The 22,704-nt window shown below is 46.8% G+C and overlaps 1 protein-coding gene across 6 annotated transcripts in view; it reads left to right on the top strand.

Moving 5' to 3' along the window:
- Positions 1–22,704, top strand: part of LOC129813764 (poly [ADP-ribose] polymerase tankyrase-1-like) — a 144,586-nt gene that overhangs the window by 29,360 nt on the left and 92,522 nt on the right. The window lies entirely within an intron of this gene.

Consider the following 22,704-nt stretch of genomic DNA (forward strand, 5'->3'; position numbering starts at 1 on the left):
TTAGTCTTGCACAATTGTTCTTATGTATATAAACATATATAACATTTCAGTAGCACATGTCTTAGTCTGATGGACTGTACCATCCCAACCCGCCTCCACAATGGATTAGTCCACTCAGGTGCGAATCAGACATGTGTCTTGTACACTATTATATATATGTTTTTGCTACTGCTCGACTGAAGAAATCTCGGGCGACCAACAGCCTATCGATCAAATAATCGACCAATCGACTAAATGGGGTCAGCCCTAATGCCAATACACCATCTTAATTATACCACCTGCTAGGAATTTTCCTTTTGAGATGCTATCAGTGAACTGATGTCATCCAGACAGGAAATGCACAACAAACTCTGGCCTTGTAGTATAATGAAACATCTATCAACAATCACCAGACGACTGTCATGTTTTCTCTCTGCTCTGAGAGAGAGCAGCAGAGGAGACTGTACTGTCTCTGTTAATAGTGCTGCCGCGAGAGGGAAGACTCCAGTAATTGTTACATATCGATTTTTCTTATCTCTCTCTGCACTTTGCACCAGCACTCTGACCGACCCTGCTGTTGCTGTTCAGGGCCCTACACTCTCCCAGAGCAAAGCTGCAGGCAGGCAGGCTGGCGCATGGCTGTCAGATGTGTGTGCTTGTCTGCACGTGCGTGCCTGTCTGCGCGCGTCTGTCAGACAGGCAGACAGACGGGCGCGCACATCAGACAGACCGACAGACACGCACCCACGTGCAGACTATATACATTGGGGACTGATACAGAGTCAATATGGCTGCTGTATACAGGGAGGATCGGTACAGAGTCAATGTGGAGGCTGTATACAGGGGGGACCGGTACAGAGTCAATGTGGAGGCTGTATACAGGGAGGACCGGTACAGAGTTAATGTGGAGGCTGTATACAGGGAGGACCGGTACAGAGTCAATGTGGAGGCTGTATACAGGGAGGACCAGTACAGAGTCAATGTGGAGGCTGTATACAGGGAGGACCGGTACAGAGTCAATGTGGAGGCTGTATACAGGGGGGACCGGTACAGAGTCAATGTGGAGACTGTATACAGGGGGGACCGGTACAGAGTCAATGTGGAGGCTGTATACAGGGAGGACCGGTACAGAGTCAATGTGGAGGCTGTATACAGGGGGGACCGGTACAGAGTCAATGTGGAGGCTGTATACAGGGAGGACCGGTACAGAGTCAATGTGGAGGCTGTATACAGGGAGGACCGGTACAGAGTCAATGTGGAGGCTGTATACAGGGAGGACCGGTACAGTGTCAATGTGGAGGCTGTATACAGGGGGGACCGGTACAGAGTCAATGTGGAGGCTGTATACAGGGAGGACCGGTACAGAGTCAATGTGGAGGCTGTATACAGGGAGGACCGGTACAGAGTCAATGTGGAGGCTGTATACAGGGTGGACCGGTACAGAGTCAATGTGGAGGCTGTATACAGGGGGGACCGGTACAGAGTCAATGTGGAGGCTGTATACAGGGAGGACCGGTACAGAGTCAATGTGGAGGCTGTATACAGGGGGGACCGGTACAGAGTCAATGTGGAGGCTGTATACAGGGAGGACTGGTACAGAGTCAATGTGGAGGCTGTATACAGGGGGGACCGGTACAGAGTCAATGTGGAGGCTGTATACAGGGAGGACCGGTACAGAGTCAATGTGGAGGCTCTATGCAGTGGGGACCGGTACAGAGTCAATGTGGAGGCTGTATACAGGGGGGACCGGTACAGAGTCAATGTGGAGGCTGTATACAGGGGGGACCGGTACAGAGTCAATGTGCTGGCGCACAGGTTAGTGGAGGTAATATGGTGCAACCCTACAGAGTGTTGTATAGGCTACTGTAGACCACCTTTGCAAAATAGTGTGTTTTAATCAATTTGGTGACGTTGTTAGATGTAGTATAGTTTTATCTAAAAAGGACAACTTAAAAAAATATGTTTTACAAAAAAAAAAAAAAATCACTGAGGATGGTCTTCCCCTTCTGCCTCTAAGGATCCTCCACTGATGTGCATAATGGTGAAGTTATCCAGCTCATTGGTGTTGAGAACAATGCTGTGGAGACAGTAGCAGAAGGAGGAGATGAGAACAGCCCTTACCTTAATGTCTAAGAAAAGTGAGGGGAGCGGAAACCGGAAATGAGTTAGGTCTATAATCAATAGGCTACCTGTTAAATGTGCCTGGCTTTATAAATCACCAATATGTCCACATAAATAAGACAGTTCCTGCTTCTGTTGCCTGTTTGGGTGTTTGTTTAATAGAGCATCAAGCCTCACACAACGACATGTCAAGTAAACAATTTCACAAATTCTGATGTTTTTAATCTTTGCTTTGCTGTGATAAAGGCTTTTCACTTTTTTTTTCATTAGAACAGCCTCTCTGGTATTACTTAGAATTTGTTTAGTATTTACACTCTTCCAAATTTTCAGAAATATATTATTATATTAATAACGCTCCTTTTTCTTGATCTCCTTATTGTTATTATTATAATAATTATAGTAATAAGTAATGCCATTAACATTAGTAGCAACACTGTAGGCTACACCCCTGTAAGCACGGACTGATGCCAATGTCTTTTTTTTTTGTGCAGTTTCGAACCAGCCTTGATTTCCACAACCACGGACATTAGTTTTTGGTCCGGACAAAATCTGAACCAATCATAGATGTTTATGTTTGGTTCAGATTTTGTCCAGTCTGGAACAGCCTTGATTTGGTCCAAACATAGACATCCATAAATTACTTATTTTCAACTTTCATTCAGAACCAGAAATGAACCTGATTTCAATGTCCAGAAGATACCTATTTTTCAACGTCCGGAAAAGATGCCTTTTCAACTTTCATTCAGAACCGAAAATGTACCTGATTTCAACGCCCGGAAACATTTATTTTTCAACATCGGGAAAAGATGCCTTTTCAGGTTCCTGGAAAATACATATTTTAAACATAAATTTAACCAAACTTCAACGTCTGGAAAATACATATTCTTGAGGTCTTTTCAACATCACTTTGCTTACTGGGACTATTCTAGTTTTGCGGGGCCAGCATTTTTTGTTCTCGCCTATGGCAGCACAATGGCAAAGACCTGTCCTGGCTATAGGTCAGGCCCTATTCAGACTGGATTAGTTTTACTAGGGGAGGTCTGGCAATTTAATTATGTGCACGAGCACAAAACACCACATCTGTAATTTTTACATGGCAGGAGAGTAACAATTCCGTCCAGAATAACCTATTTTTTTCTGATAATACTTGTCCCGTGCCAATCGACTTCCCTACGTTTTGAGAGAAATATCTGAGTTTGAGAGGTGTTTCTTGCAGTTAGCGCAAGAAAACAATAACTGATTCTGATATGAATGACCTATAGTACCAGTCAAAAGTTTGGACACACTTACTCATTCCAGGTTTTTTTTTTTTTTTTACTATTTTCTACATTGTGGAATAATAGTGAAGACATCAAAACTATGCAATAACACATATGGAGTCATGTAGTAACCAAAAAAGTGTTAAACAAATCAAAATATATTTGAGATTCTTAAAAGTAGCCACCCTTTTCCTTGATGACAGCTTTGCACACTTGGCATTCTCTCAACAAGCTTCACTGTAATGCATTTCAATTAACAGCTGTGCCTTGTTAAGAGTTAATTTGTGGGTTGCTGTTAATAGATCGCAAAGCAGCAGCATACAACGGATCTAAACGTTTTGGAATGATAAGTTAACTTTCTCATCCGTAGTCTTAAAACGCATCTCAAGTGCAATTGCACTGTTTAGCTCACATCTGAAGGCTGGGGGGCATTTGGGACGTACTGCGGATCGCTAAAATATCCTAATGATTATGATCACAATCACACTTCCTCAATTCAAATATTATGGTGACACTGTAGGAAATATAGTTTAGAATCTTTAGAGCCAAGCTGGAGTTATCAGTGTGGCCCTATCACCCGGACATGTTGAAATACTGTATCTTCACACCTAAAATATAAACCTCCAGGCTTGTGTCATAACTGTCAATTTATTGGGGGAAAAAATGAAGAATTACAATGGACAGTTTGGGAAAAAATTAATTCCGTCCGAATCGTCTTCTGGAATAACTGACATTCTGGAGTAATAATTACATAATCAACGTTCTCTAGTAATACTAGTCCTGTGTGATTAGGTCTTTTGTCATGTGCATGCGATGCATACGTATGTCACGTAAAGAGAGCAAGGGTCGAGGGAATAGGGAATGTTTTTCCTAAACAAATGAGGGACTTCAGTAACAAATCTTTTCAGTCAAAAATGTCTGTAATTATGTTTCAGCAACATGGACAGAGCAATAAACACTGTTGATGTTCTGTGGTGGTCGCTGCAGCAGGGAGGAGAGAGAAACAACGGGTGCTAGTCACAGTCACTCGCTGTCATTGTTTTTGATACTGAGCCTCATCCGGCACTATCAAATCAATTACTGGTCGGACTCACTCTAGTCATTTGTGTTGGTAATTATTTAATCAAACCGTGTGCTTAAAGCATCAGACAAGCTCAGTGAATATAGTTGATTTGATTAAAACACATAGGATGTGTAAATATATGCAAAAATCCACATTAAACATTTTTGGCCAATCGATTGGTCGAAATAACAGGACTCTTGGTCGACCAATATTTTTTTTGTCGGTGACAGCCCTACAATACATACAAATTGTGAGAATCACAATTTCCAGCACTATAATGGTGCTTTCTCCTCGCCTGGCACGATCATCTCCCTGTAGTATAGATCTCAGTCCTGATGACACGAGTGGAGACGAGACAGACACCATTTTGAAGAGCCCTCATCTCTTCTCCTCTGCATAATTTTTGCCTGATTGGATCGATATGGATGGTCTTTTATGCTGACCATCAAAAACTGTCTTTCATTGACACTTCAATGAAACAGAGGGAGAATAGAACAGAGGCCACGCACTGCATGTGGATTTCATGTCTTTTTCATTCAGCACTTAGCTTAGAAATTGGAATACATTTAGAATCATCTAGAATTCAAGGACACGTTGCACTAAAAGTACACTTGAATGCAGTAGATTGTCTAATCGTTCACTGAACAATATTCACAGGGCTCCTAGTAGACTTTCCTCCATTTACAGCTGTTTTAATGTTGTGCTTTCTCAGTTGTCCTACCTAGAAGTGGAAGTTGTATTGTGCTGAATGTATTACATAAGCAAGGTTAGAGTGTTAAACAGAGGTCCAAGCAGAGGCTCAATGAGCTTTGTGTTATACATTCTGTAGGTGTGGGGTTATACAGCATCGACAGTGTAACACCATACAGGTTGATGTCATGAGGAAGAAACCCCAGCCTTGGGTTGTGAAAAGGCAGAAGGCAGCACATCCATAACCATCACACCATAAGAATACTCTTGTTTTTATAGACTTTTAAAAAAAATGTTTTGTTCCAAACTAACCCATTGACAAGAGTACAATGTAATCATGCATTTGCTGGTAGGGTCTACCAGTAATCTATATCTGCGATTTTATATGAAAAAAGCTACATACTGCGTATTCACAGCAATAACAGCCAATGTACTGCTATTTACTTATGATTGACTATTGATGCAGTGTAGGAACTCTGACTGCCTGACATTCGTATACCCACCTTAAAGTAAACAGACTCCTCATATCCGCATGTACATTACACACTCTACTCCATTCTAACCTGTTTAACATTGACATGTTCTTTTCTAGAGGGCACCAGATGAGATGCAGTCCACAGCGTACTTCTAATCACTGTGGCGCGGTATGTTACTGTTAGCCTCTGTCTTAGTGTAGGCTACTCCAATTCCCAGGATGCATTTGGGCTGGATTTAGAGCTGTTATTTGGGGCTTCTGCCTCAGTGCGAACAGCGAGTACACTGATTAAATATTATATTGACCTATAAATTACCCCAGTGACAGGGAACATCCCATAGCGATGACAGAATGAAATCTACGCCGGTAAGGCAGGGTTTGAAGTGTTGCCATGGTTCCTGAGTGGAGAACATATTCCTACATGAAATCCGTAACTAACTGGCACAAATGTATTTCAAAACCCCTGCTAGAAGTTATTTAGTGTTACAGATGACACCTGGGGTTAGTCTTTTGTTGGATCCTCAAAGCTTGCATTAAATAAATCGCCTTATAACACAGCTTGATACATGTGGTGTTCCATATCCTGCATGCACAGATTAGGCCTAATCACTGTTGAATTATTAACTTTTTCCAGATGTCTTGAAATTAATTCCCTTTACTCTCTGGGTATGAAAAGGATTATGTTTTCATCTCAGTTTATGATGTAAAAAGACATGGCATGTTCCGATTTACGGATGATTCAGGGTGCTCTTTGGAGACGAGCAGGGGGTTGTTCTGGCCCGGGGAGGGGGTGAAGGTGGCCCCAATATGAAGAGTAGGGGGTTGTTCTGGCTCGGGGAGGGGGTGAAGGTGGCCCCAATATGACGAGTAGGGGGTTGTTCTGGCTCGGGGAGGGGGTGAAGGTGGCCCCAATATGAAGAGTAGGGGGTTGTTCTGGCTCGGGGAGGGGATGAAGGTGGCCCCAATATGAAGAGTAGGGGGTTGTTCTGGCTCGGGGAGGGGGTGAAGGTGGCCCCAATATGACGAGGAGGGGGTTGTTCTGGCCCGGGGAGGGGGTGAAGGTGGCCCCAATATGAAGAGTGGGGGGTTGTTCTGGCTCGGGGAGGGGGTGAAGGTGGCCCCAATATGAAGAGTAGGGGCTTGTTCTGGCTCGGGGAGGGGGTGAAGGTGGCCCCAATATGAAGAGTAGGGGTTGTTCTGGCTCGGGGAGGGGGTGAAGGTGGCCCCAATATGAAGAGTAGGGGCTTGTTCTGGCTCGGGGAGGGGGTGAAGGTGGCCCCAATATGAAGAGTAGGGGTTGTTCTGGCTCGGGGAGGGGGTGAAGGTGGCCCCAATATGACGAGTAGGGGGTTGTTCTGGCTCGGGGAGGGGGTGAAGGTGGCCCCAATATGACGAGGAGGGGGTTGTTCTGGCTCGGGGAGGGGGTGAAGGTGGCCCCAATTTGAAGAGTAGGGGGTTGTTCTGGCTCGGGGAGGGGGTGAAGGTGGCCCCAATATGAAGAGTAGGGGGTTGTTCTGGCCCGGGGAGGGGGTGAAGGTGGCCCCAATATGACGAGTAGGGGGTTGTTCTGGCCCGGGGAGGGGGTGAAGGTGGCCCCAATATGAAGAGTAGGGGCTTGTTCTGGCTCGGGGAGGGGGTGAAGGTGGCCCCAATATGAAGAGTAGGGGTTGTTCTGGCTCGGGGAGGGGGTGAAGGTGGCCCCAATATGAAGAGTAGGGGGTTGTTCTGGCTCGGGGAGGGGGTGAAGGTGGCCCCAATATGAAGAGTAGGGGCTTGTTCTGGCTCGGGGAGGGGGTGAAGGTGGCCCCAATATGAAGAGTAGGGGTTGTTCTGGCTCGGGGAGGGGGTGAAGGTGGCCCCAATATGAAGAGTAGGGGGTTGTTCTGGCTCGGGGAGGGGGTGGAGGTGGCCCCAATATGAAGAGTAGGGGTTGTTCTGGCTCGGGGAGGGGGTGAAGGTGGCCCCAATTTGAAGAGTAGGGGGTTGTTCTGGCTCGGGGAGGGGGTAAAGGTGGCCCCAATATGAAGAGTAGGGGGTTGTTCTGGCTCGGGGAGGGGGTGAAGGTGGCCCCAATATGACGAGGAGGGGGTTTTTCTGGCCCGGGGAGGGGGTGAAGATGGCCCCAATATGACGAGGAGGGGGTTGTTCTGGCCCGGGGAGGGGGTGAAGGTGGCCCCAATATGACGAGGAGGGGGTTGTTCTGGCCCGGGGAGGGGGTGAAGGTGGCCCCAATATGACGAGGAGGGGGTTGTTCTGGCTCGGGGAGGGGGTGAAGGTGGCCCCAATATGACGAGGAGGGGGTTGTTCTGGCTCGGGGAGGGGGTGAAGGTGGCCCCAATATGACGAGGAGGGGGTTGTTCTGGCCCGGGGAGGGGGTGAAGGTGGCCCCAATATGAAGAGTAGGGGGTTGTTCTGGCTCTGGGAGGGGGTGAAGGTGGCCCCAATATGACGAGCAGGGGGTTGTCCTGGCTCGGGGAGGGGGTGAAGGTGGCCCCAATATGACGAGCAGGGGGTTGTTCTGGCTCGGGGAGGGGCTGAAGGTGGCCCCAATATGACGAGTAGGGGGTTGTTCTGGCCTGGGGAGGGGGTGAAGGTGGCCCCAATATGACGAGTAGGGGGTTGTTCTGGCCCGGGGAGGGGGTGAAGGTGGCCCCAATATGAAGAGTAGGGGGTTGTTCTGGCTCGGGGAGGGGGTGAAGGTGGCCCCAATATGACGAGTAGGGGGTTGTTCTGGCTCGGGGAGGGGGTGAAGGTGGCCCCAATATGAAGAGTAGGGGGTTGTTCTGGCTCGGGGAGGGGGTGAAGGTGGCCCCAATATGACGAGTAGGGGGTTGTTCTGGCTCGGGGAGGGGGTGAAGGTGGCCCCAATATGACGAGTAGGGGGTTGTTCTAGCTCGGGGAGGGGGTGAAGGTGGCCCCAATATGACGAGTAGGGGGTTGTTCTGGCCCGGGGAGGGGGTGAAGGTGGCCCCAATATGAAGAGTAGGGGCTTGTTCTGGCTCGGGGAGGGGGTGAAGGTGGCCCCAATATGAAGAGTAGGGGTTGTTCTGGCTCGGGGAGGGGGTGAAGGTGGCCCCAATATGAAGAGTAGGGGGTTGTTCTGGCTCGGGGACGGGGTGAAGGTGGCCCCATTATGACGAGTAGGGGGTTGTTCTGGCTCGGGGAGGGGGTGAAGGTGGCCCCAATATGAAGAGTAGGGGGTTGTTCTGGCTCGGGGAGGGGGTGAAGGTGGCCCCAATATGAAGAGTAGGGGGTTGTTCTGGCTCGGGGAGGGGGTGAAGGTGGCCCCAATATGAAGAGTAGGGGGTTGTTCTGGCTCGGGGAGGGGGTGAAGGTGGCCCCAATATGACGAGGAGGGGGTTGTTCTGGCCCAGGGAGGGGGTGAAGGTGGCCCCAATATGAAGAGTGGGGGGTTGTTCTGGCTCGGGGAGGGGGTGAAGGTGGCCCCAATATGAAGAGTAGGGGCTTGTTCTGGCTCGGGGAGGGGGTGAAGGTGGCCCCAATATGAAGAGTAGGGGTTGTTCTGGCTCGGGGAGGGGGTGAAGGTGGCCCCAATATGAAGAGTAGGGGCTTGTTCTGGCTCGGGGAGGGGGTGAAGGTGGCCCCAATATGAAGAGTAGGGGTTGTTCTGGCTCGGGGAGGGGGTGAAGGTGGCCCCAATATGAAGAGTAGGGGGTTGTTCTGGCTCGGGGAGGGGGTGGAGGTGGCCCCAATATGAAGAGTAGGGGGTTGTTCTGGCTCGGGGAGGGGGTGAAGGTGGCCCCAATATGACGAGGAGGGGGTTGTTCTGGCTCGGGGAGGGGGTGAAGGTGGCCCCAATTTGAAGAGTAGGGGGTTGTTCTGGCTCGGGGACGGGGTGAAGGTGGCCCCAATATGAAGAGTAGGGGGTTGTTCTGGCCCGGGGAGGGGGTGAAGGTGGCCCCAATATGACGAGTAGGGGGTTGTTCTGGCTCGGGGAGGGCGTGAAGGTGGCCCCAATATGACGAGGAGGGGGTTGTTCTGGCTCGGGGAGGGGGTGAAGGTGGCCCCAATTTGAAGAGTAGGGGGTTGTTCTGGCTCGGGGAGGGGGTGAAGGTGGCCCCAATATGAAGAGTAGGGGGTTGTTCTGGCCCGGGGAGGGGGTGAAGGTGGCCCCAATATGACGAGTAGGGGGTTGTTCTGGCCCGGGGAGGGGGTGAAGGTGGCCCCAATATGAAGAATAGGGGGTTGTTCTGGCCCGGGGAGGGGGTGAAGGTGGCCCCAATATGACGAGTAGGGGGTTGTTCTGGCCCGGGGAGGGGGTGAAGGTGGCCCCAATATGAAGAGTAGGGGCTTGTTCTGGCTCGGGGAGGGGGTGAAGGTGGCCCCAATATGAAGAGTAGGGTTGTTCTGGCTCGGGGAGGGGGTGAAGGTGGCCCCAATATGAAGAGTAGGGGGTTGTTCTGGCTCGGGGAGGGGGTGGAGGTGGCCCCAATATGAAGAGTAGGGGTTGTTCTGGCTCGGGGAGGGGGTGAAGGTGGCCCCAATTTGAAGAGTAGGGGGTTGTTCTGGCTCGGGGAGGGGGTGAAGGTGGCCCAATATGAAGAGTAGGGGGTTGTTCTGGCTCGGGGAGGGGGTGAAGGTGGCCCCAATATGACGAGTAGGGGGTTGTTCTGGCCCGGGGAGGGGGTGAAGGTGGCCCCAATATGAAGAGTACGGGGTTGTTCTGGCTCTGGGAGGGGGTGAAGGTGGCCCCAATATGACGAGCAGGGGGTTGTCCTGGCTCGGGGAGGGGGTGAAGGTGGCCCCAATATGACGAGCAGGGGGTTGTTCTGGCTCGGGGAGGGGGTGAAGGTGGCCCCAATATGACGAGTAGGGGGTTGTTCTGGCCTGGGGAGGGGGTGAAGGTGGCCCCAATATGAAGAGTAGGGGGTTGTTCTGGCTCGGGGAGGGGGTGAAGGAGGCCCCAATTTGACAAGGAGGGGGTTGTTCTGGGCTGGGGAGGCGAGGGGGGAAGGTGGCCTCAAAATGATGAGTAGAGGATTGTTCTGGCCTGGGGAAGGGGGGGGGGGGGGGGCAAATGGCGCCAGTATGGTGAATAGCGAATTGTTCTTGCCCGGGGAGGGGTGGGAGATGGGCCCCAATTTGATGAGTAGGGGGTTGGTTCTGGCCCAGGGAGGGGGGAAGATGATGGAAGATCTTCATGTCACATGGAGTCATGTCCCAGAGCTGTAGCAACCTCTCTCAACACAACACCATGACATGTAGATGATAATATATGCAGATTGTACATGCTGAAGGAAGTCAACACTGCACCCATTTTGTATCGGGTCGGGTGCATATTTTGATGCCTTTTTGGCTGTATGGACTTTGGACTGAAGTCAGAGTTTAACCTTGGTAGCCTCTTTGGTAGCAAGTAGCCTATCGGTTAAGAGCATTGGTAACCGAAAGGTCGTTGGTTTGAATCCCCGACTCGGCAAAGTGGAAAAATCTGCCGTTCTGCATCTTAGCAAGGCAGTTAATCCCCAACAACAACTGCTCCCTGGGCGCTAGTGAAGTGGACGTGGATTAACGCAGCCCCCCGCACCTCTCTGATTGAGGGGTTGGGTTGAATGCATTCAATTGTGCAACTGACTAGGTATCCCCTTTTCTCTTTCACTAGCTTGACTAGTTCATCTAGCTATAGACCTAGATGGGATAGGAGCGCCAGAATCGGAGGAAGATGCAGTGTGGGTGCTCCCTCTACTGCAGCCAGTACCTGCTACTGATGAAGCATCTGTTATCCCACCTCTCAGCCCCCTGACCCCTCTTCTCCACACCTTTCTGCAGAGCTTAGAATCATAGGGAGGAGGACAGAGGGAGAAAGGGAGGGGAGAGATGTTAAACGGGACAGTGAAGTAAATAGAGACCTGATGCTCTTGAGATGATACAGAGCCAATAGATCAGTGTTAAGTCATAAATAAACCTTTATATTATTTATATCAACTTAGCAAAAAAAGAAATGTCATCAAAGCAAAGTGAATTTGTCACGTGCACCGAATACAACAGGTGTAGACCTTACAGTGAAATGCTTAGTTACAGGCTCTAACCAATAGGGCAAAAAAGGTATTAGGTGAACAATAGGTAACTAAAGAAATAAAAGAAACAGAAAAAATAGAGTGAAAAATAACAGTAGCGAGGCTATATACAGTAGCGAGGCTATATACAGTAGCGAGGCTATGAAAGTAGCGAGGCTACATACAGACACCGGTTAGTCAGGCTGTTTGAGGTAGTATGTACATGTAGATATAGTTAAAGTGACTATGCATATATGATAAACAGAGAGTAGCAGCAGCGTAAAAGAGGGGTTGGGGGGGGCACAATGCAAATAGTCCGGTTAGTCATTTGATTACCGGTTCAGGAGTCTTATGGCTTGGGGGTAAAGACTGTTGAGAAGCCTTTTTGTCCTCTGTTCTGGATGAATCAGAGTGAGTTGGGTGTTATTGATAAGATGTTTTATTTTCATCATATGATACTTGTCATTAGAATGGTTCCCTTGGGACTATAGGGTTGGCATTTGAAGTTATCACTTTCTCAGCTAGGGCTTAGTCACTTGGGGCCCAGAGAGGGGAGAGGCCAGGCTTGTCTTCATATGTGAATGTATCTGTTAAACCATGTGGTTCTATGTAGAATATCAGAAGGAGAGGGGGACAGAATGGAACATTGTTTTCTTATGGGAATGTGTCTGTAACTATTCCTAAACCATGTGAAGGGATGGCGTTATTAATGGGGAACCAGTTAGTTATCTCATACAATGTCTGTACGCCAGTCACTCCCTACTTTTCTCATTGGGGGAAGGAGTATGGCAGTGTTTGGAACCATTGTATGTCCACTCTGAGGTTGCCCTTATCTTGACCTAGTATATGACCTAAGAGGCTCACTGTCTTTTCTGAGCTTATCCAGGAGAGGGTGTATTTTAGATGGGATTATCTAGACTTGACAATTGATATATGCCATTGGATGAGGTAATGTTGTGGTACCAAGTATGAGATTGAAACCTCGTTTTAGGAGACCAAACTGAACGATCATTTATAGCTAATGCTATCTAGCTATGGGATACTCCTCTTTCAAGTAAAAGGTTCTTTGTAAGTTGAGAGGGGTGTATCTTGGCTATAAAAGAAACTAAGAATTGTTTTGTAAGCACTCTCAGAGAATTCATTTATAGACACTGAATTCATCTGAGAGTCAAAAAGGGCTATGGTGAAGCATATATATTATTAAAGATGGACTTTATAATATAACTCTGACTTGTGTGTGGTTGGCTCTTATTATTGAGTAATACAGAAAATTACCACGACACATCTCACTGTCAACTGTGTTTATTTTCAGCAAACTTAACATGTGTAAATATTTGTATGAACATAACAAAATTCAACAACTGAGACATAAACTGAACAAGTTCCACAGACATGTGACTAACAGAAATGGAATAATGTGTCACCATCACCCCTGGTGAGACAAAACCGTGACTCGTCAGTGAAGAGCACTTTTTGCCAGTCCTGTCTGATCCATCGACGGTGGGTTTGTGCCCATATGATGTCTGGTGATGTCTGGTGAAGACCTGCCTTACAACAGGCCTACAAGCCTTCAGTCCAACTCCCTTTTTCTCCCCAATTTCGTGATTACGATCTTTTCTCATCGCTACAACTCCACAACGGGCATGGGAGAGGCGAATGTAGAGTCATGGGCCCTCTGAAACATGACCAGCCAAGCCGCGCTTCTTAGCACCCGCCCGCTTAACCCGGAAGCCAACTGCACCAATGTGTCGGAGGAAACACTGTTCATCTGATGACCGAAGTCAGCCTTCAGGCGCCCGGCCCGCCACAAGGGGTTGCAATGAGCCATGTTAACCCCCCCGGCCAAACCCTCCCTTAACCTGGACGACTCTGGGCCAATTGTGCACCGCCCTATGGGTCTCCCGGTCGCAGCCGGTTGTGAGTACTTGGGTTTGATCTCAGGCTGTAGTGACGCCACAACATTGCGATGCGGTGCCTTAGACCGCTACGCCACTCAGGAGGCCATAAGTCCTGGAACTTTTAATCGGACATGTTCCAAGAGTTTTAGTTACTATGATGCATTGTGGTTGCTATGACAGCCTGTGAAAGTGATGGTGAAAGGTTTTTACATGGTCAGGGGACGTCATTGACGCGAGCCAGCCCGGTGCTTCTACCACAAAAATGACTTCACTGTTACTGGAAAATGAAACTTCAAGGTCGCTGGGAAATCTCAACGAACAAGCGTGTATAGGAGATCCAGAAAGTCAACTCTTTTCATCCCTGAGAGTGTGTGCAATGTGCGTGTATCTGTCTGTTCTCTCTCCTGGTGGAAAAGCAAATGATGGATGCCTTAATAACATACCTTTAAATAATAGTTAAATACAGTTGGCTATCGTACTCAGGTTGTCCATGTAAGAAATCATTTTTGATTAGCCTAGGCCTACTCATTAACACTTTAGCTCCATGATCCATGTCTATATACCACAGCAGCAGTGCTTGACTTGGGCTGGAGCTCACTGGAGCTGAGAACTAGCACCTCACATTTGTTACTGTTTGAGCTCCTGTTTCTCTTATAGAATATTAGCTCAAGAGTATTGTGGAGCTCCTGCACCTAAATATAAACAGTACTGGAAATCAAAATGTGTACTGGAACCTATTTCAGTCCAAGTTGAGCACTGCACAGCAGTCTAATGATGCTTAGGATGTAAATTGAGAAAAATCTCTCCTCTAAGAAAGCATCATTATTCCTGTCAGGGAGTAAAGTAATCGCCAGCTAAAGCTTGAGGTTATGATAGACAGGAAAATGCTATTGCTGTGTGTGTTTTCAGTCCTGAACTCTGAAGGTTCTGCTTTGACTGTAGTACAGTAAGCGGCTAAGCGCAAGGCCAGGGAGTATTTCACATCGCTCTTCTTTCTGTCGGTTATGAATGATCCTCCTCTCCGACTCGGAGTGGAAGGAAGCGTTTCAGGTCGTTACCATGTGTCCTTGGAATGCCTTGACTGCTTCTCATCAATTAGAAGCCAGTTTAATGATCCTGACTTGAGGCAGTGTGTCATTGTGGCTGTGGGGCTCTCTCCTGTCTGTCTGTCTGTCTGTCTGTCTGTCTGTCTGTCTGTCTGTCCCCCACCTCCTTATCTGGCAGAAAGGAGATTTCACTCTCTAATTTCCTCCATGCCATTTTTTTTATGGCCATATGCATCGCTTAATACGTAATTGCTTAAAAAGTTGCATCTCTAAATGTCCTTGTATAGCTTACTCCAGTCCTATGTGCTGGAAGCTATACGCCAAGCTATTGGCACCTCGCCAACCCAGGAGTGTCTTCTCCAGTTTTCAGACTATGTGCTGAAATAAGCAGTGAGGAGTAATTCACAAATGGGCCTAATATTAGTGTAGAAAGTTATACATCTTGGAGAGTGTATATTTTGAGAATACAAATCCCTGTAAGACTTTATGCAAATGACTGCTCTCCCGGCATATTATTCCATCGCTCCAAGCTCCATTACTATTCCAAAAAGATAAACCCGTTATTACTTCCTCTTAGCTTAAATATCAGGATGGGTGAAATGGCTTGCTTTATTCGTTTTTGTTTGTCTGAATAAGCTGGCAGTATTTAGGATAGATATTGTTAATTTGCATGCCTTTTCCCCAAAATACGTGTGTGAATGTGGTAATTTCATTAAATTAGAAATAAGGTAGGATTTATCAATAGTATAATAGCATAACAATAATGACATCATGAAAGGCAGTTCAATGCAGTGTGTTTTGCCTGGATCTGAAAAGTGCAGTGCAACCATTTTACAATCGACAGGGTTAGTGTGATCTCTTCTAAAATGACTGTGGGTCTATAAGTGGATGTTGGACGTATAGAGCTAGTTTGTACCTACCATATGTTGCCCAGGATGATTATGTTGCCACGCATACATTTGCATAGATGTGCATAACTTTGCAAGAAATGAATAATAGAAATGTCTGTTATTGTGCTTCTATTGAGATTCTCTCTGAATCCTAGTACTTCTGTTTTCCTCAGTTGTCTCCATCCCTCTTTCCTCCCCCTATCCCACCCCTCCACAGGAAGGAAGTATAGTTCAGTATCAGTTCACAGTTCACTCTCAGCTCTCTCTCTGAGGCTGAGAGGATAGAGGTGGCTGTCAGACTATTCTACCTTCTGACTGGAGGCATGGAGAGACAGAGGATTACGGTAATAACGTCAAAGTGTTAGCGCCTCAGCGCTAGCTGCTGGCTAGCACTCTCTCTCTAATCACACGCAAATTGTCCGCCAGCCGTTGTGTGCCAGTGATTAATTCCGTCTTACGCGCTGGTGGTGTCTCTTCTCCTAGCTGCTATGTCTGAACTACTGAAGTAGTTCACATGAATTATCATGCCCCCCCCCCACTGAGCTCTCAGCTCATACTAGTCTATGACACATTATAATACGGGTGCTATTGGTATCAGTGGGCGATATTTAGCCTCCCACTCCTCTTTCTATTCTGGTTAGAGCCAGTTTGCTCTGTTCTGTGACGGGAGTAGTACACAGCGTTGTATGAGATCTTCAGTTTCTTGGAAATTTCACGCATGGAATAGCCTTCATTTCTCAGAACAAGAATAGACTGACGAGTTTCAGAAGAAAGTTCTTTGTTCCTGGCCATTTTGAGCCTGTAATCGAACCCACAAATCCTGATGCTCCAGATACTCAACTAGTCTAAAGGTCAGTTTTATTGCTTCCTTAATCAGAACAACAGTTTTCAGCTGTGCTAACATAATTGCAAAATGGTTTTCTAATGATCAATTAGCCTTTCAAAATGATAAACTTGGATTAGCTTACACAACGTGCCATTGGAACACAGGAGTGATGGTTACTGATAATGGGCCCTCTGTAAGCCTATGCAGATATTCCATTAAAAATCAGCCGTTTCCAGCTACAATAGTCATTTACAACATTAACAATGTCTACACTGTATTTCTGATCAATTTGAAAAAAAGTGTTTTTCTTTCAAAAACAAGAACATTTCTGACCCCAAACTTTTGAACAGTGGTGTACCTCTACAAGGCCCAGCCTCAGTTTCTAGGCTCAGTGGCGAATGGAAGATGTCTCTTATCCAAAGTGAGCTACCAAGCTTTCCATCTGTTCTAGAATCACAGCAAAGTAGTACATCAGACAAGGCCGCCTGCTCATTGAAAATTAGGGTTGCAACAGAGTCAGTGCAAATAAAAAGGGGGGCAATGCAAATACTCAGGGTAACCATGTGATTAACTGTTCAGCAGTCTTATAGCTTGGGGGTAGAAGCTGTTCAGGAACCTTTTGGTCCCAGACTTGGTGCTCCAGTACCGCTTGCCGTGCAGTAGCAGAGAGAACAGCCTATGACTTGGGTGGCTGGACTTTAGTGGGTGGGGGTTTGGGGGGAGGGATGTTTCAAGGACCCTGGATAGCACTAACCAAGGTATAATGCAATCCAGATGCATGGCAGGCATGTCTGATGGTGAGCTAAACAGACGTGGGACTGTTAAGTTGTGTGTCTCATTCTGCTGTCAGCGGGATTGATCTCTGATAGCGCAGTGCTGCTGCTCTTTTACATTGGCATTTTCTTTATTTTCTGGATGTAAGATACCTAAGGCCTAATGTGCATTCCAAGTACATACACCATTGTGTTGAGATATATACTTCCGAAATCCACATATATAAGGCTCTGGATAAACCTAAGCTATTTGACATTGATGTCTATGTCCTGTCTTTGAAGGAGCTCTCGGCGTGGCAGAGAGCTGCACAGTTGGTTTGTCAGTCTTGGCTCCATCATGAAATCAGCCTTGTCTTTTAGCTCAGTCAGACTTCTAGGTCCACCGTTGCATCATCCAATCACTCTCCACCAACCGGTTCCACTATCGCGTCATCCAATCACTCTCTCTCAACCAACCGGTTCCACCATCGCGTCATCCAATCACTCTCTCTCAACCAACCGGTTCCACCATCGCGTCATCCAATCACTCTCTCCACCAACCGGGTCCACCAGCGCGTCATCCAATCACTCTCTCTACTGACCAGGTCCACCATTGCGTCATCCAATCACTCTCTCCCCCAAGCTCTCCTCACCGCCCCACCCAGCAGGTAGAGGTATTACACCCCTACTTTGTCTTTTAGCTCAGTCAGACTTCTAGGTCCACCGTTGCATCATCCAATCACTCTCCACCAACCGGTTCCACTATCGCGTCATCCAATCACTCTCTCTCAACCAACCGGTTCCACCATCGCGTCATCCAATCACTCTCTCTCAACCAACCGGTTCCACCATCGCGTCATCCAATCACTCTCTCCACCAACCGGGTCCACCAGCGCGTCATCCAATCACTCTCTCTACTGACCAGGTCCACCATTGCGTCATCCAATCACTCTCTCCCCCAAGCTCTCCTCACCGCCCCACCCAGCAGGTAGAGGTATTACACCCCTACTACTACTCTCTCTCTTGCTCTCTCCTCTTGCTCTCGCTCTCATAGAAAATAACACTCACAAATGATATCGCAACAACAATATTGAAATCTCTGGTCTAGCCTATCCTTCAGTAGAATTCTGAAGCACAGTCCTCAGTAAGGACAAGTGAGGGTAGACAGACATCCCAGCCTTCAGCAGAGAGGAGAGTTTGCAGAGAGGCTCCTTGTATTAGTAGCAAGTCTAGCGATGATACTTGTATAGTTCTTCAACCCATCAGACAGACACCCAATGCCTCAATACGTCACTGTAAAAAAATATCGCCAAGCTGTTCAATAACCTGTCCATTTATTTCGCTGCAAGCCAGGTGTCCTTTTCTTCCTGTCCAGAACAGGAGCCAGCCTGCCCAGTGGTGGGGGTTGTGTTCAGGCTGACTATAGGGTTTCCACTGGCTCTCCAGAAAAAGATCTACCCAGGCCAGCTGTGGCCATGCCATGGAGTCTCATTGATCTGGGGCAAGAACAGAATAGGAGCTTAGAGTTTCTGGCCAATAAGTTATTTCAAGTCGCTTTGTGGAAGGCTGATCCAGGCTGGGTCTGGCAGGGCTGTAGGAAAGGTGTCTGTCTGTTTATTACTGAATCATTACACTGCAGAGAAGGTTTATTGTCTGGCTTTCCTCTCAAACTGACTCTGAGCGGGAGAATCCTTGACACAAAGTTTCACCCATCCCTGCACCACTGTTTGTATACGATGTGTGGATAGAGGTTGAGTAAGGATGTGTGGTGGCAGAGTTTGTTAGGGAAATGTGGTGACGGACATTTGACTGCCAACATTTTATTTTTACCGGTCCCACATGCGTTGGGTGTGTAACCTGATCAGGGCGTCCACCCACAGTGCTCAGAATGACACAAATCACAGTTTCATTATGGTCATTCATTTGAACAGAACATGCAAGTCAAGGATGCAACGATGTGTGGTCCTTCTTACTGAGTTCTGATGTTAAAATAACTGTCAGTCTCCACATTTCCTTTTCCTCAGTCAAGATGAGTAACCTGTGCTGACCATCCTCCCGCTCCTACTGGCTTTCCCAGATTCTGCCATTACTCTTCTGAAGTTGCCGGTAATCGGCTACACGAGGAGTCGGCAAACTTTCTCATGTGGAATACCAATTTATCTTACCATTTCTATCAATTTGCAGTTATAGTTTTCATATGCACATTTTTGTAGAATACTTTCATTTATAATAACGTCTTCATATTGCTGTCTGACAGATTTTTACACTCTGTATCTGTATGCTGTAGGAGCGTAATAAAACCAGATGTTCATACCGTTTCTGTACTGTACCGGGGTATATGCTATTACCGGAAGTGCACACAAGGGGCTTTATTCAACATAAAACATTTAAAAAACACACAGAACTATTTAGGGATCTTGATCCAGGAGGGGATTGAATGTCTTTGCTGTAACCAAGAAGTCAAGATCAAGCTTCTATCCACTTGTACTGAACAAAAATATAAACACAGCATGCAACAATTTAAGTTACAGTTCATAAAAGGAAATCAGTCATTTGAAATCAATTCATTAGGCCCTAATCTATGGATTTCACTTGACTGGGAATACAGATATGCATCTGTTGGTCGCAGATACCTTTAAAAAAAGGTAGGGGTGTGCCTCATGCAGCGTGACACATCTCCTTCGCATAGACTTGATCAGGCTGTTAATTATGGCCTGTGGAATGTTGTCCCACTTCTCTTCAATGGCTGTGCGATGTTTCTTGATATTGGTGCTGTCATGCATGTCTATCCAGAGCATACCAAACATGCTCAATGGGTGACATGTCTGGTGAGTATGCAGGCCATGGAAGAACTGGGACATTTTCAGCTTCCAAGAATTGTGTACAGGTCCTTGCGACATGGGGCCCTGCATTATCATGCTGAAACATGAGGTGATGGCGGCGGATGAATGGTCTGACTATAGGCCTCAGGTTCTCGTAACGGTATATCTGTGGAATTAAATTGCCATCGATAAAATGCAATTGTGTTGGTTGTCTGTAGTTTATGCCTGCCCATACCATAACCCCACAGCCACCATTGGGCACTCTGTTCACAATGTTGATATCAGCAAACCGCTCACCCACACGATGCCATACACATGGTCTGCTGTTTTGAGGCCAGTTGGACTTGCTGCCAAATTCTCTAAAACGACGTTGGTAGAGAAATGAACATGAATTATCTGGCAACAGCTCTGGTGGACATTCCTGCAGTCAGCATGCCAATTGCACGCTCCCTCAACTTGAGGCATCTGTGGCATTGTGTTGTGTGATAAAACTGTACATTTTAGAGTGGACTTTTATTGTCCCCAGCACAAGGTGCATCTGTGTAATGATCATGCTGTTTAATCAGCTTCTTGATATGACAGACCGGACAGGTGACTGGATTATCTTGGCAAAGGAGAACACATTTGTGCACACAATGAGAGAAATAAGCATTTTGTGCATATGGAACATTTCTGGGATCTTTTATTTCAGCTCAAGAAACATGGGACCAACACTTTACATGTTGCATTTATGAGATGAGCCATAAACAATAGCCACCTGCATGAAACTAATCCAGGTCATTTTGGATAAAGCCTGTTCATCCGTCATTTGTTTGTCGCTGTGCCATCGTTGGTCACTCACTCACTCACTCACTCACTCACTCTCAATTCAAGGGGCTTTATTGGCATGGGAAACATATGTTAACATTGCCAAGAAAGTGAAGTAGATAATAAACAATATAAAATGAACAGTAAACATTATTCTTTTGGAACTTCTGTGAGTGTAAAGACATTTCAAATGTCATAGGTCTATGTACAGTGTTGTAACGATGTGCAAATAAAGTACAAAAGGGAAAATAAATAAACATTAATATGGGTTGTATTTACAATGGTGTTTGTTATTCACTGGTTGCCCTTTTCTTTTGGTAACACGTCACAAGTCTTGCTGCTGTAATGGCACACTGTGGTACTTCACCCAATAGATATGGGAGTTTATCAGAATTGGATTTGTGGGTCTGTGTAATGTGAGTGAAATATGCGTCTCTTATATGGTCATACATTTGGCAGGAGGTTAGGAAGTGCAGCTCAGTTTCCACCTCATTTTGTGGGCAGTGTGCACATAGCCTGTCTTCTCTTGAGAGCCACGTCTGCCTACGGCGGCCTTTCTCAATAGCAAGGCTATGAGTCTGTACATAGCAAAGCTTTCCTTAAGTTTGGGTCAGTCAGAGTGGTCAGGTACTCTCTGTTCAGGACCAAATAGCATTCCAGTTGCCTCTGTTTTTTGTGTAATTCTTTCTAATGTGTCAAGTATTTATCTTTTTGTTTTCTCATGATTTGGTTGGGTCTAATTGTGTTTCTGTCCTGGGGCTCTGTGGGGTCTGTGTTTGTGAACAGAGCCCCAGGACCAGCTTGCTTAGGGGACTCTCTTCTCCACGTTCATCTCTGTAGGTGATAGCTTTGTTATGGATGGTTTGGGAATCGCTTCCTTTTATATTGTTGTAGAATTTACCGTCTCTTCTAGAATTGGACAATTAGCAGGTATCGACCTAATTATGCTCTGCATGCATTATTTGGTGTTTTATGTTGTACACAGAGGATGTTTTTGCAGACAGACAAAATGTCTCTGGGCCCAGGTCTGACAGAATCTGTGCAGAAGATCTAGGTGCTGCTGTAGGCCCTCCCTGGTTGGGGAAGCACCAGATCATTAGTAGACATTTGACTTCCGATTCTAGTGTGTGAGGCCAGGTGCTGTAGACTGTTCTATTGCCCTCGCCAATTCGTTGATATATATGTTGAAAAGGGTGGGGCTAAAGCTGCATCCCTGTCTGACCCCACGGCCCTGTGGAAAGAAATGTGTGTTTTGGCCAATTTTAACAGCACAGTTGTGTACCTGGATTTTATAATGTCAGATGTTTTTCCCCCAGCACCACTTTCTATCAGTTTGTATAGCAGACCCTCATGCCAAACTGTCTGTCTGTCTGTTTCTCTGTCTGTTTCTCTGTCTGTTTCTCTGTCTGTTTCTCTGTCTGTTTTTCTGTCTGTCTGTTTGTTTGTCTGTGTCTTTCTCTGTCTGTCTCTGTCTGGCTGACTGTTTCTATGTCTCTGTCTGGCTGTCTGTTTCTCTCTATGTCTCTGTCTGGCTGTCTGTTTCTCTCTATGTCTTTGTCTGGCTGTCTGTTTCTCTCTATGTCTCTGTCTGGCTGTCTGTTTCTCTCTATGTCTCTGTCTGTTTCTCTCTCAAGAAACAATTCAGTATAGAACAGATAAAGTCCTACCCTTTAATCATTTTCAAATCAAATGATCAGAGTTGGGATTTTCCAGGGCCGATAAGATCCGTTCTTTTCATACCCCTTCTCCTCCCTAAAAGCTCATTTATTTCTGCTGATGAGTGTTCTGGGCAACATTAATAAGAGTTCACAGAGCGAGTTTCAGAGAAATGGCCATCTTAGGCAACATTAACTCCTATTAATTACCTCCGGGATTGGTATTCAGAGGCTGGTCTCCTCAGGGCCTGCAGAGCGGAGGATCAATTCTTGTCAACCAGACGGTGCACTGTAAAAGAGGACCGGTGCACTTTAAAAGAGGACTGGTGCACTGTAAAAGAGGACCGTGATTACCCCTCTTTTTCTCATCTATCACATTTTCTCTCTGAAATCAAATTGTATTATTC

The sequence above is a fragment of the Salvelinus fontinalis genome, chromosome 2, assembly GCF_029448725.1.
Source record: "Salvelinus fontinalis isolate EN_2023a chromosome 2, ASM2944872v1, whole genome shotgun sequence".
Classification (NCBI taxonomy): domain Eukaryota; kingdom Metazoa; phylum Chordata; class Actinopteri; order Salmoniformes; family Salmonidae; genus Salvelinus; species Salvelinus fontinalis.